Here is a 14,294-nt window from a genome sequence, read left to right as displayed (position 1 = left end):
TAGCTTTTGGATGCAAATCTGGCTTGAGAGCAGAGTTTGTATGTATGTTTGTTTGATTGGTTGAGTGTCTTTGTCTCTGGGGTCTCTTTTTCCTTTTATAGGAAAACTTGCTCGACTGCTGTAATTTTTGCTCTTGCCCGAAAGCATTTGGAAGGTAGTGAGTCATGAGCTTTCTTACTTGTAATGCCACTGGTAAGTGTTCTTGGGCTGATAATAGGTTAATCTCCATCACTTGTCACTTTACTTATAGACACGTGGTTTATGACTCGTGGATGAGAAAACCTCAATTTGCTTATAGGTTTAATGCTGGGCTTTAGGCAATTCCCCTTTCAATTGGCATCATTGGGCTTTCTTTCACTTAAGCCCAATGTTTAAATACTAACCCAAACAGTGCCCCCTTTAATCGTTGTTGAGTCTGCAAATCGAGGCGTTAATAATGATTAAACCACCGCCGTATGCCTTCACTTAAGACTTGCACCATTTAAAACAGCCGTTGTTTAACAAAACCCTTGCACTAACCCACGTTTTCCAACATTAACTAACCAATTACTATATAATGCTCACTAAACCCTTCAGCTAAGTACCTTAGCATTCTCAAGCCTTCAAATTTCTAGCACTTCCCAGATTCCCCCGTACTTCCTGTTTTCTCGATTTTTGCTCTTAGTTCTAACTTTCTTCCTATCTTTTTCTCAAAATTTCCAATGGCACCCAAAGTTGTTCAAACTCAATCTTTCTACGAGACTGGTGAGGGGATTTCCACCGTGCGCCGCTTGCTCAACGGCCTTCATTGCCCTTGGGCAAGCCTGCATACTGAACTTTTCTTCGAAGAGGGATGAACGCACTCCTTGGTGCCTGCATAGACCTCCCCAGTCCCTGTAGTCATGGAAAACAACATGCCCAAGGCAAATTGGTTCACTCCCAACCCATTCTTGGCTGAGTCGAGCATTTCTTTCTCCAAATGGTCAAACCACCATCGTGGCTTCCCCCTGATGAATGATGAAGCTTGGGTGCAGTGGATAAATGACTCGGCCTTACTTTTAAGAGAAAATGGATGAACAACGGCATTTATAAGCTGATAATGCTCTCCAAGACCATGATAATTGCCAAGCTCGAGCTGCTAACCACAAATCTCCTCTTTTGGAACTCAAGGACAAATACTTTTAATTTCAGGATGGGACCTATGTCCCCAACCATCCTTGATATGGCGCAAGTCTTCAGGCTGAGAGCTCGGTCAGCTTTGGTCCCCTAACCCAACTGGACTATAACTCTTCTACTTTCAAGAGTTATGAGACCTCTTTCACGGGTTTTATTCCATTTGTGAAGAAGGAATTTGGCCCTTCATCCTCTAACGCCAACAGAGACCAAGATCACATCTATTTTATACTAAATTGGCTTAATAAGCATGTCTTCCCCAACAAGTCCAAGGGAGTGAAGGTCGAACAGATCTCTTTGGTGGAAGCTCTGCACAATTTTGATGATGTGGCTACAGGTCTCTTCTTCCTCGCTCATCTTTACTATCTTTTGTATGAGATGACCCAAGGCATCCCTTTCTAGACCAACCTCAATGGGGTAACCTGGATGATCCAGCTATGGCTATAATAGTACTTCCCTGAGCTTTCGGCACCTAATCTTGAATTCCCCAAAGGTGTTGCTCCTGCCCGAATCTTGGCAGAGGTCTCTCCTACCAACCACTTTACCTTTTGTTGTCTGTACTTCTTTAAGAGTCTGTAAGACTCGGGCAGATTTGGAGTAGGGAACATCGGTTTTATGAAGATATCCTTGGTTCTCCGACCAAGCTTTCCAAGATGCCTTTGGGGAGGACGGTAGTACTTTTTGTAGAGAGAAGTTTATTAGATGCATTCAACCAAGGGACCTTGCCTGGGGAGTAAGAAACGACTGCTACGAGCATGGGCTAGAAATTTATCATCCAAACTTCTGCAGCAGGCAACTAGGCTTCAGGCAAGCCATCCTTGTACCCTTATTTGATTTTATTCACTGCAGCACCTCATATCATCTTCACCCCTACCACAAGAGGTTACATTCTGAGTTGCCCAACGAAGTCTTAAGGTTATGAGCAAAATTGCCAAAAAGCCTATGGCCCTTAATTTTGAATGTACTTCAAGCTTTGCTACTTGGTGGGAATCAAAGTGGACTAAGAAGTATGGCAAAGATATATGGGAAGCTCATGACTGCCTCTTCAAGTAACTATCTATAAAATCCTATCCTAACTCGAGCGAGCTCGAGAATTGGAAGGAAATGATTCATCAGAAGAACCAACTCCTTCTGATAGGTATCTCTTACTTCTTTAACTTGTAATTTATCAAATTTTCATGAATCTGCCTTTTTCTAATCCTTTCCTTGGTTTCTTTACACTTGCAGCCCAAGGCAACCCCGTAGAGATGGACGTCGGGCAAGATGAAGAGGCCAAGAAACCCACTACTGTCTCAAGTGAGGAGCCGTTGGGAGTGAAGTTATATAAAAAAACAAGCCTGTTCTTGATCTACTCTCAAAGAATTGGAGGTAAATGTTTGATTTATTTTAAATACTCTATTCCTTTTCATTCTCTCAATATTTGCACTGACTCTTTACTTGTATTTTTAAATAGGACCTTAGAAATGAAGGTTTATTCAGCCCGAAGCTTATTCTCTTCCTGTCCGACCAACACATGCTTCCCTATCTCGGGCTAAGCCTTCAAAGGTATGTCCTTTTTCATCTTTCTAAACTTGTATCTTCACCAATTTCAGAGCCTTAACACTTGTCTTTTACTTTTTCTAGGCTAAGGTTGGAAAGCCCGCTTCTCAAGTTGGGCAAGGTTCTTCTTTTATTCCTTCAACTCTCTTCCCTTGGTAGTGGCTCCTACTTCCCAGTTTAACCCGTTAACTAAGGAGATGCTGCACTTTGTGGAAGACAACAACAATTCGATGAGTATTTTGTCTTGACATTCTGTGGTTAAAGCATTTTCTCTATTTTATACTTATCTTTTACTTTCTTCTAGTCTTCCCCAACACAGGAGTCTCAACAACCATCAACTACTGCATTTGGGGACCCTATAGTCCCTAAGATCCCTGTGGTCTCAGAGGTGACTAGCCTGCGGGCTTATTCTCAATCAGCAACCACCACATAGGAGTTCATTTTTTCCACTCAAGATCCTACTCAGGTATAGAAGTACTTTTATTTCTATTTTCTTTTCTTCATAAGCTAATTACTGACATTAGCCTTCTCTCTTTGATATTTATAGGTCTCTGGTGAAGGTTCAGGCATCATTCCTTATTCACAAGGAAGTGGGAATGATCCCCCTCAGCAGTGAAGAGAAACAACTCATCATCCACCTTCTTCCAAGGTTCCAGGCTCTACTCAAGTATATCAATTTTCCTTTTCTCGCTTTCCTGTTGTATGCTCTGATTTGTAATATTTCTTCTTAATTTATTTTTCTTGGTTTCCAACAGGGCTCTGAAGAGGGCTGGGCATATCTCCTCCACCCTTGGTACGCAAATCAGATCTTCCACGGCCTATTTTAGCTTTTGGGGTCACAGGGATCCCCATCCCTCAGCCAAATATGGAAGTTAAAGCTATTGCCACCACTATTACCTCTGCTCCATCTTCTGGGGCTCCTCCATCTATTGAGACCTCCTTCATTATTGTGCCCTCTGAAGAAGTTAGGGCGATGCCCTCTTGTCTTACACCTATTTCTACAATTGCAGCTTTGCCCGAGCTTTTTAAAGAGTTCGGGCAACTCAAGATAAAGCTGAGATCCTCAAGGGTCTTCAGGCTTTCAAGAGCAATGCCGGGTCATCTAAGAGTGGTTTAGGAATGATTTCTCAGCATATTTTACCCTTAAGGCTTTTTACGACGTAGAGAATGCCATAACTGATCTGTTTAAGGCTGATCAATCATCCAAAGCTCAGTATGAATCCTTCATCTCTTATTTTGAGAACTTGAGGGCTTTGAGGGATCAATATCAGAGGGTTAAGAGGCAAGCCAATCGAGTGAGATGCTTTAAGGAGAAACAATCTAGTACTTCAACTCATATTCAACAGCTGGTAGATGAAGATTCAGCAACGGATGAAAAGAATAAGGTAGTGACTTCTGAGATTTAGAAGTTAGATGAGCAACTGGCTGTGCTAAGGGCTAGGCAAGGAACTCTTCTAAGTAAACTTTATCAACAGATTCAAGAAGTGAAGAAGGATAATTCGGAGCTGGAGTATGTTGAGGCTCAATTAATCAATAGCAGTACTATTTTGGTTGAGCCTAATAGAATATTCACAATTATGCAAACTTATCATTCTTGAATAATTAATTTAGGTAAAGATGTAAATCTGTTAGGCTGAGGCCATTGTAATTCCCTTCTTATGAAATGAAATGAAATATTTCCCTATCTTTACTTGTTTCAATCCTTGCCTTACATTGAAGTTTTACTACACCTTCTAACTTTAATTCTCCTTGAAATCACTAACCCTCTTCAATATAACAATCTTTGACATCCCACAAAGTTGGATGGTATTTCTTCTAAAACTTAGCATTAACTGGATGTCTCTGCAAGTTTCCTTCTAAATCTGCCAAGTAATATCCTCCCTTATCTAGTGCTTGTTGAATAATAAAAGAACTCTCCCAAGTAGGACTCCATTTCCCAAAGCCTCTCACTTAAGCTCCTAAGGGCAAAACTGCTTTCCAAACTAATTCTCTTCCTTGAAGTTTTTCAATCATCTTCTTATTGTATGCTTAGGTAACAGCTCTCTTCCCTTCCTGAATTTTATTTAGAGCTTCAATTCGGGCTACATCTAGGTCTTCAACTCCTTAACACATAGCCTGAATATATTCTTCACTGTGCAGCCCAAACTGATTTTGAATTATAACAGAACTTACATTAATATCCATGGGGAGTACAACATCCTGCCCAAAGGTTAAGGCATAAGGAGTAGTTCTAGTTCCTGCCCTCTTGCAGGTTTTGTAAGCCCATAAAGTGTCTTATAACTTTTCATGCCACTTCTCTGGACTATCTACCACCTTTCTTTTAATAATGTTTACCAAGATCTTGTTACTGGCCTCTGCTTGACCATTTGACTGGAGGTAGTAAAGACTAGATTGGATCATCTTTATGTTGAACTTACTTGCAAATTCTTCTATTTCCTTTTAAATAAAATATGGCCCGCGGTCTGTAACAATTGTCTCGGGCACCCCATATCTGTGTAAGATCTTGGTTTCAATGCACTTTTCACTGCAGTTGAGGTGATAGTTTTGACAGTTGAAGCTTCTACCCACTTAGTGAAGTAATCTATTGCCACAATTATGACTTTATGCCCCATGCGAGAAGTTGGGTAAATTTTCCCGATGAAGTCCATTGCCCATCCTCTGAAGGGCCAAGACTTGACCACGGGGTTCAAGGGCACTGAGGGCACATGTTGGAAAGGTCCATGTCTTTGACACTCCTCACACCCTCGGGCATAGGCCTTGCAGTCTTCTTCCATGTCGGGCCAAAAACAACCATATCTCCTAAGTAACCACCTCATCTTGGTACTAGCTTGATGTGCTCCGCACATTCCTTCATGTATTTCAGCCATTTCTCTCATCGACTCTTTTTAGCCTAAGCATTTTAACAACAATCCATCTGGAGACTTTCTGAACAAATTATCCTCCCACATAACATACTTAGTTGCTTACTGCCTATTCTTCTTACTTATGGGGAAAGAAGGATTTTTCAAGTATTGAATTGTGGGTGATCTCCAACCTTCCATCTTGAGCTCCTTAGTCATCACATCTAGGTTGAATCCTCTATAAAAAAAATAGAAGGGAGATTCCTCATTTGCACTTCCCCTTCCACCTTGAATCTTCTTTCTTGGATCTGTGTTCCAGAAGGCAACTACGACATTTCATTGGCCATTGCATTTGATTTTTTAGGGATATGGCTAACTGTTATTTCAGCACCCTAATAGCTCAACAATTGCATGGCCACCAAGTAATAACCAATCATGGTAATGTGTCTACACTTGTACTCCCCATTTAGCTAATTAATCACCAAACACTTCAACTTTAGTTGCCCCCAACTCTATCAAGATTTCCAAACCAATTATTAGTGCCTCATACTCTACCCAATTGTTAGTAGTCTTTTGATAATCTAAGAGAAATGAATAACAGTGGTGAGCACCCTTAGGATCAATAATGACAATCCCGGTCCCATCAACATTTTGAGTGCAAGATCCATTAAAATATAGCTTCTAATGAGTGATCCAGAGGCTAGTTATTTTTTTTTATCTCTTGCTAGATCCATTCTTCTTTGCCCGAGAAGGCTTTGCTTGGTGGGATCCACACACTGGCCACTTCCAGAGTTCCTAGGAGCTCATATTGTGACACTTGGTGCTCAGCCAAAAAGTCTGCAATTGCTTGCCCCTTGATCGCGTTTTTGGGCACATATTGAAAGCTGAACTCTAAAAGTGCTAGAATCTACTTTCCAATCCTCCCAGTTAACATTGGTTTGGACAGCATGTACTTGATCACATCAATCTTGGCAATAATGTGGATGTGGCAAGGTAACATGTAATGCCTTAACTTGCAGGCAGTGAAGTATAAAGCCAAGCATAACCTTTCCACTGGTGTATATCTTGTTCTACCTCAATAAGGATTCTACTGAGGTAGTATATTGCTTGTTCCTTCCCACCTTCATTGTTTTGAGCTAGCAAGCTTCCTATTGACTTTTCAGAGGCAGAAATATAAAGCTTTAAAAGTTTCCCTCTTTGAGTGGCATGACCACTGATGGAGAAGTCAAATAAGCCTTTATTCTGTCAAAAGCCTCTTGGTGTGGTGGACCCCACTCGAACTCTTCTTTGTCTTTCAATCTTAACAGAGGAGTTAGTGGCTGAATCTTACCAAGTTAGCAATGAATCTCCTTAAGAAGTTGATTTTTCCTAGTAACCTCTGTAGTTGTACTTTGTTAGTGGAAGGTGGTGATTCCATTTTGCCTGAGCTTTATTTTTTTCGACTTCCACCCTTCTTTAATGAACAAGGAAACCCAAAAAGTTGCCCGACCTCACCCTAAAAGCACATTTTTTAGGATTCATTTTTAGCTTATGGATCCTCATTCTTGTTAAGGCTTGTCTGAGGTCTACTAGGTGATGTTCTTTAATTTTACACTTCACCACAATGTCATCAATGTACACCTCCATGCTATTGCCAATCAAGTAATGAAAAATGGTGTTCATTGCTCTTTGATAGGTTGCACCAGCATTTTTGAGCCCGAATGGCATGACTAAGTACTTATATGCTCTAACATGTCCTAGGAACCTAAAAGCTGTTTTATGTATATCTTCTTTGGCCATTTTTATCTGATTATAATTGGCATTCCCATTCATGAAAGATAAAACTTTATGTTTTGCAACTGCATCTATGGATAGATCAGCTATGGGCATGGGGTATTCATCTTTAGGCGTGGCTCCATTAATGTTTCTATAGTCAACATAACATCAAACTGCATTAGTTATAGCTTTTAATACAGGTACAATGTTGTCAACCACTCGACATATTTGGTAGGCCTAATAAATTCAGCATTTACTAGCCTTTTCCTTGACTTTTTCTTTAATCTCTTTTAACATCCTCCGTGATGCTTGCTTCCCAGGTTTATACCCCTCCTTAATAGGCATTATGTGCTCTGCTAAGGTTAAATCTAAACCTGGCATCTCAGTGTAATGTCGAGTAAAACAATCTTTGAACTCGTGCAACAGGTTGACTATTCTTGCCCGATCTTCAACTTCTAACAAGTTACTGATCTATTTATTCCCTATATCAATGTTCTCCAAATGGTCTTGCACCTCTGGTGGTGGCTTGTAAGGTCTTGCACAAAAAAATTCAACTAACTCTAGACTCTTGGGCAAGTCTTTTAGCCCATCCAAGTCATATATACATTCAGCCATTTGTATGGCTGCTTCCAACTCATTTCCAAAAAACTCTTCTTTATCTCTGTTCTGGCTGCTTGAAGCTTCTTCCTCTTGTTCCTCGATCAAGCTCTCCCTTTCTTGCTTTCTCTCTCTCCTATACACCAACAGTCTTTTAATTAAGGACCTAACTGCAATTACTTGGTCCTTTCTTCTTTGTTTCGACATTACTGGTGTTGGGGAGTTGGGATAATATGGGGTCTATCTCTTTTCTCTCTCGTGAGGAACAATCCTTGCTCCAAAAGTTTTTGGGCCATCACCTTAGTTGGGCGGCCATTCTCATCAGCTCCTAAGCACTAGAGAATCCCAATACTAGGATTGTAAAAGCTAGCTTCTGCAACATTAGATGTGGGGGGGGGAATGGCCGTGTCTCGGCCTCTACTATCTCCCAAAATCTTGGTTCTCCGGTCTTGGCTTCATGGTAAACTGCAATATGTTAGTGTAATGTAAATGGTACAGATAGACTCTGATGAATCCAATATCTACTAAGCAAAGCTCTATAAATGGAAGTATTATCTACTATAAAGAAAGCTAGCATGATTTGCTTGGACCCCAAGTCAACTTCTAATGGTAGTATTCTATGTGTTTTGGTGATAGTTCTAGAAAAGCTAGAGACTGTTATATCCGTAGGAATGAGATCGTCTTCACTTCTCCCAAACTTCTTCATATGCTTCAATGGTATTATATTGATCGCATTTCATCCATCAATCAAAACCCTCCAAATGAGCAGTCACATATATGGGCTTAAAATGGTTAGCTAAGGCCATACTCGGGTGGCTGAAGATCATTCTCTCAAAATACCCTATCTCGGGCTCCTTCCTTATTTGCTTGGGCAAACTTGTTTGGCTAGATTCCTCTTTTCCTGCTTCTTCAACATTAACATGTGCCATCATAGGTTCTGTTGCCAAGTAATCACCCTCCATTGTGGCAGGTTGATCAGGCTCGGCACAAAACATGGCAGATAGAACATCTGTCATGTTTACATGGAAGTTGCTAAGTTTAGGTACATCTGCATTTTTGCCCCCAATATGGTTCATGAATTCATCTAACCAAACTTGTGCTTCTTTTGATATCATTAACTCAAGCAACTTTTCTTCCCGGGTTATTCTAAAGTCATGTACTTGCTCTAGGTTTTCAAATAGAGTATTAACCAACAAAGGTGCGGGCAACCCTCTATCAGGCGAGATAGTTCCAAAGCATATTGGTTTTGGGCTCCATCTTGAGGTTGGCATCATCATCATATCCTCTTGAGCCCTCATCAAGATTCTGTACTTTCCTGGATGAGGGCTTTGTGGCACATGATCTCCTTCTTCTTCAGTCTTGTTATTAGCTATTTCTATATCTTTTTTACTTCTCTAATGAAGTTGATTTCTTTTCGCATGAGGTACCTTCTCGAATTTCACATTTTCAGAGGTTTCTAATGTAGCAGGGACTTTAAGTGAGTTCATATGAGCTTTGTGCTGTCTTTGGACTCTCCTAATCATGGAGGCTCCCATTTCCTTGATAGGTTTCCCATCATTCCTAACTACATACCATTTCCATCTGAGTCGAGCAGAATCTTTCTTGGTGAATGGGGATATTACGCTCTTTGTTTTTCTCTTCATCCTGACATCACTATCTTCATATCTAGGCTGGGAAGGCTTAACCTCCACCACCCATTTTGGTATTTTAGCTTCTTTGTCTTATACTTCTTCAGAGGCTTCGCAATTTCTGAATACCTATAACAAACCCTTTGGTTGAGAATCCCCTCCCAACCTTTAGAAGACATTCCTGGAGGTTTCTTTCTCAACTGCCCGCATGATGTTTCTGCGGGCTTCTTGCTTTTCTTTCTATTTTCCTTTAATCAATTCTTTATCAATAATGGCTCCTAATGCTGGCACCTCTAGCTCACATTCATACTGGCTTGCTACATAATACCAGCCCTTTAATTATGGCTGTTTTGGGTTTCTTCAGCAACTGGATAGTTCATTATGTTGGTCTGTCAACTTGCCTTATTTCTGCTTTTACTTCCCAAGTGGTTTTTTCCCTTCCCTTTCTGAGCCCAAGTCAGGTTGATCATGTTTATTGGGGCTTCTAGGAAGGGATATGTGTCAATCATCATATTGGCTTGCGGTTTCTCCAATAACAACTTTCCTTTTACTATGAGGTCTTGTATTTAATCCTTAAACTGGACATGGTTGGTTATGGAATGGTTAAATGTGTAGTGTAACTTGCAATATTTCTTTCCTATTAATTCTTCTGGCTTTGGCATCTTCTTGGTGCTATTGGGCACAATTACTCTTGCCCGCACTAACTCTTCATAGATTTATAAGGCCTTAGTTCAATCAAAAGAATAATTCTGTTACATAAGGGGCTTCATAGGGACAAATCCACCATCATTCATTACTATCTTCTAATCTTTGACTGGACTGTTGATGGTTTAAAGAGCGTAGTCATCTCTGCTGCACACATATTAATATTTTCTTCTCCATGATCATCGCTTCCTTCTGGCTCTCTTCCTTCAAACTCTACTTGGTGAATTGCAGCTCTATTTTTATAAAAATGAGGGACCTTGGATAAGTGTTTCACTTGTTGTTCTTCAAGAAATAGCTTTTCATACTTTGTGGCAGCAATTACTAACTCTTGCAACTCATTGAACTGTACATCATAAACTTTTTTCTCAAAGGTAGCCTCAATGCTTTCTGAGCAATAGATATAAGCTGAGCATGATTGATAGGGAATTGGCACCTCATTCTTGTCTTTCTAAACCTCATCATAAAGTCTTCTGTAAACTCATGTTCATATTGCTTCACCTCCACTAGGTCATTGATAGACATCTCGAGCTCCATCCTATAGAACTGCTCATAAAAAGCCATCTCCATTTGCCCCCAATTAGTAATAGCATTGGAGGTAGGCCTGACAAACGGGTCGTGTCTGTCGTGTTCGTGTCGTTTTCGTGTAACACCTGTTATCTTAACGGGTCGTGTCGTGTCACACCTGTTATCTTAACGGGTCCTTAACAGGTCGGGTCACTTTACCCAACGGGTAAAGTGACCCAACCCGTTATGACCCATTATGACCCGTTAAGAAAAATATATTTTTTTCTTAAATTTGCACATACCACACATTACCACATAAATATTACTTCAAAACATTAAAACATATTTGTCATTTAAGTACTACATCTACACTCGAAAATAAGAGCCTAATAAAAAAACATCCATACACTAGTCTATTACAAAATATTAAATGTGCAAGGATATGCAAAATGAAAGAGTTTTTGTTTTCAAGGTTGTGAAGCCTTTCTCAAAAGTTTAAACCTTGCCAATAGAACTCAAAGTTTGAATGTTATTTCTTTTACAAAATCCTCAATTTTCATCGATCATCATGGGGAAATTGTATTGGAACTTTGGCTTGATCTATTGCCTTCAAGAGTTCTGTTGATGATGTTTTCGGTAAGGTTTTCTACGTCAGAACTCTATTCCGCATAAACTAAGTATAGAAAAACCAAACATTAAAAACCATTCAAATTATACAAACAAGATTGACGGTTGGATCATTGAAATTAGTTTCATAGAATTCGTATCTCATCCAAACCATAGATACTTAGACTTTATTTATACTTTCATTAAGTATAACATAAGATTTTGTGGTATCCACTTGTGTAAATATTTTAAATTGACGATCGAATTCATTCATTGTATTCGTATAGGGTCAACAAGTGTGGTTGTAAAAAATCATCAAAATCGGAGTTAAAAAAACCGTTAAATCGTGATTTTTTGTTTTATAACCGTCGAAAAGTTTTGTCTCATTACTTGATCTCTGAATGTTTGTTTTTTGTGATTTTTGGCGTATGCGATCTCGAAGCATATACAAACAAGTTTGACGGTTGGATCGTTGAAATTAGTTTCATAGAATTCGTATCCCATCAAAACGATAGATTCACTAACACTTAGAGTTTATTTATACTTTCATTAAGTAAAACATAAGATTTTGTGGTATCCACTTGTGTAAATATTTTAAATTGACAATCGAATTCATTCATTGTATTCGTATAGGGTCAACAAGTGTAGTTGTAAAAAATTATCAAAATCGAAGTTAAAATAACCGTTAAATCGTGATTTTTTGTTTTATAACCGTCGCAAAGTTTTGTCTCATTACTTGATCTCTGAATGTTTGTTTTTTGTGATTTTTGGCGTATGCGATCTCAAAGCATATACAAACAAGTTTGACGGTTTGATCGTTGAAATTAGTTTCATAGAATTTGTATCCCATCAAAATGATAGATTCACTAACACTTAGAGTTTATTTATACTTTCATTAAGTATAAAATAAGATTTTGTGGTATCCACTTGTGTAAATATTTTAAATTGACAATCGAATTCATTCATTGTATTCGTATAGGGTCAACAAGTTTAGTTGTAAAAAATTATCACAATCGGAGTTAAAATAACCGTTAAATCGTGATTTTTTGTTTTATAACCGTTAAAAAATTTTGTCTCGTTACTTGATCTCTGAATGTTTGTTTTTTGTGATTTTTGGCATATGCGATCTCGAAACATATACAAACAAGATTGACGGTTAGATCATTGAAATTAGTTTCATAGAATTCCTATCTCATCCAAACGATAGATACTTAGAGTTTATTTATACTTTCATTAAGTATAACATAAGATTTTGTGGTATTCACTTGTGTAAATATTTTAAATTGACGATCGAATTCATTCATTGTATTCGTATAGGGTCAACAAGTGTAGTTGTAAAAAATCATCAAAATCGAAGTTAAAATAACCGTTAAATCGTGATTTTTTGTTTTATAACCGTCGAAACGTTTTGTCTCATTACTTGATCTCTGAATGTTTGTATTTTGTGATTTTTTGCGTATGCGATCTCGAAGCATATACAAACAAGTTTGACGGTTGGATCGTTGAAATTAGTTTCATAGAATTTGTATCCCATCAAAACGATAGATTCACTAACACTTAGAGTTTATTTATACTTTCATTAAGTATAACATAAGATTTTGTGGTATCCACTTGTGTAAATATTTTAAATTGACGATCGAATGTATTCATTGTATTCGTATAGGGTCAACAAGTGTACTTGTAAAAAATCATCAAAATCGAAGTTAAAATAACCGTTAAATCGTGATTTTTTGTTTTATAACCGTCGAAAAGTTTTGTCTCATTACTTGATCTATGAATGTTTATTTTTTTGTGATTTTTGGCATATGCGATCTCGAAGCATATACAAACAAGATTGACGGTTGGATTGTTGAAATTAGTTTCATAGAATTCGTATCCCATCAAAACGATAGATTCACTAACACTTAGAGTTTATTTATACTTTCATTAAATATAACATAAGATTTTGTGGTATCCACTTGTGTAAATATTTTAAATTGACGATCGAATTCATTCATTGTATTCGTATAGGGTCAACAGGTGTAGTTGTAAAAAATTATCAAAATCGAAGTTAAAATAACCGTTAAATCGTGATTTTTTGTTTTATAACCGTCGAAAAGTTTTGTCTCATTACTTGATCTCTGAATGTTTGTTTTTTGTGATTTTTGGCGTATGCGATCTCGAAGCATATACAAACAAGATTGATGGTTGGATCGTTGAAATTAGTTTCATAGAATTCGTATTCCATCAAAACGATAGATTCACTAACACTTAGAGTTTATTTATACTTTCATTAAGTATAACATAAGATTTTGTGGTATCCACATGTGTAAATATTTTAAATTGACGATCGAATTCATTCATTGTATTCGTATAGAGTCAAAAAGTGTACTTGTAAAAAATCATCAAAATCGAAGTTAAAATAACCGTTAAATCGTGATTTTTTGTTTTATCACCGTCAAAATGTTTTGCCTCATTACTTGATCTCTGAATGTTTGTTTTTTGTGATTTTTGGCATATGCGATCTCGAAGCATATACAAACAAGTTTGACGGTTTGATCGTTGAAATTAGTTTCGTGTATCCCATCAAGTTCAATGGTGTGTGTATATATATATATATTTATTATGTAGATTTAAATCTATTTATTTTGTACTTATAATTATTATAGTTTTTTTAGGGGTATAAAATTTAATTTAAAATTTAATATATATATATATATATATAGTTATTATAGTTAATATTTTGGGGGTATAATTATTATAGTATATATAATTATTATAGTTAATTTAATATATATATATATATATATATATATAATTATAGTTTTAAACTTTTTAGGGGTATAAAATTGTTAAATTATTATATATAATTATTATAGTATTTTTTAGGGTTATAAAATTATTAAATTAATATTCTGCTTATCGTGTATCGTGTTACCCACGTGTATACCCGACCCAACCCGTTATCTTAACAGGTGCTTATCGGGTT

The 14,294-nt window shown here is 37.6% G+C and overlaps 1 protein-coding gene and 1 long non-coding RNA gene across 3 annotated transcripts in view; both read right to left on the bottom strand.

Annotated features, from left to right (window-relative positions):
- The window catches only part of LOC126612227 (rust resistance kinase Lr10-like), a 145,974-nt gene that overhangs the window by 113,595 nt on the left and 18,085 nt on the right, over positions 1 to 14,294 (bottom strand). The window lies entirely within an intron of this gene.
- LOC126613103 (uncharacterized) lies at positions 11,029 to 11,967 on the bottom strand. Its single transcript, XR_007619656.1, has 2 exons — positions 11,541 to 11,967; positions 11,029 to 11,106 (listed from the first exon to the last, which is right to left on the bottom strand). It is a non-coding gene; the product is annotated as an uncharacterized LOC126613103 (long non-coding RNA).

This window comes from Malus sylvestris, chromosome 2, assembly GCF_916048215.2.
Source record: "Malus sylvestris chromosome 2, drMalSylv7.2, whole genome shotgun sequence".
Taxonomy (NCBI): Eukaryota; Viridiplantae; Streptophyta; class Magnoliopsida; order Rosales; family Rosaceae; genus Malus; species Malus sylvestris.
Note: the sequence above shows the minus strand (reverse complement) of the source record. Positions and strands in the feature narration are given on the sequence as shown.